Source organism: Corvus brachyrhynchos, unplaced genomic scaffold (genome assembly GCF_000691975.1).
Source record: "Corvus brachyrhynchos isolate BGI_N302 unplaced genomic scaffold, ASM69197v1 scaffold72, whole genome shotgun sequence".
In the NCBI taxonomy this organism is placed as follows: Eukaryota; Metazoa; Chordata; class Aves; order Passeriformes; family Corvidae; genus Corvus; species Corvus brachyrhynchos.
This window is the reverse complement of record NW_008236763.1, coordinates 2,076,149-2,076,655: the sequence shown is the minus strand read 5'-3', so window position 1 is coordinate 2,076,655 and position 507 is coordinate 2,076,149. Positions and strand designations below refer to the sequence as shown.

The 507-nt window shown below is 69.8% G+C and overlaps 1 protein-coding gene across 1 annotated transcript in view; it reads left to right on the top strand.

Moving 5' to 3' along the window:
- The window catches only part of PLEKHA6 (pleckstrin homology domain containing A6), a 25,322-nt gene that overhangs the window by 7,931 nt on the left and 16,884 nt on the right, over positions 1 to 507 (top strand). The gene's annotated exons all lie outside the window — the stretch shown is intronic.

Genomic DNA, 507 nt, shown 5'->3' with positions numbered 1-507 from the left:
TGGGAGGGCACTGGGAGGCACTGGGAGGGCACTGGGAGAGGAACGGGGGTCAGGACATGGCACTGGGAGGGCACTGGGAGTCAGGACATGGCACTGGGAGGCACTGCAGGGGACAGGGGCGGCACTGGGGGGGCACTGGGGGGGCACTGGGGTGGCACTGGTGATGCTGGCAGGGTCCCCGCTGCTCTGGTGGCTTTCTTGGTGACGGGGCATGGAGCACGCCGGGGTGACCCCCATGGATACCCTGCGGATCTGGGGAAGCTGGGACACAGCAGTGTCCCCAAGGTCACCACCCCCCGCCCGCAGGGCTCTGCTGGGTGCTCCCACCCCTCTCCCCGCCCTGCTTTCCCCTCTCCATCGCTGCTGCCCCCACCGGCCTCTCCCAGCGGCTGCTCCGGGAGCCGAGCACGGAGCTGTCCCCGATTCCAGCCCTGTTTTAGCTGCTTGACTGGCAAAAGTGGCACCGGAAAGGGGGGAGCCTGCACCGAGTGGCGGGGGGGGGCGGGG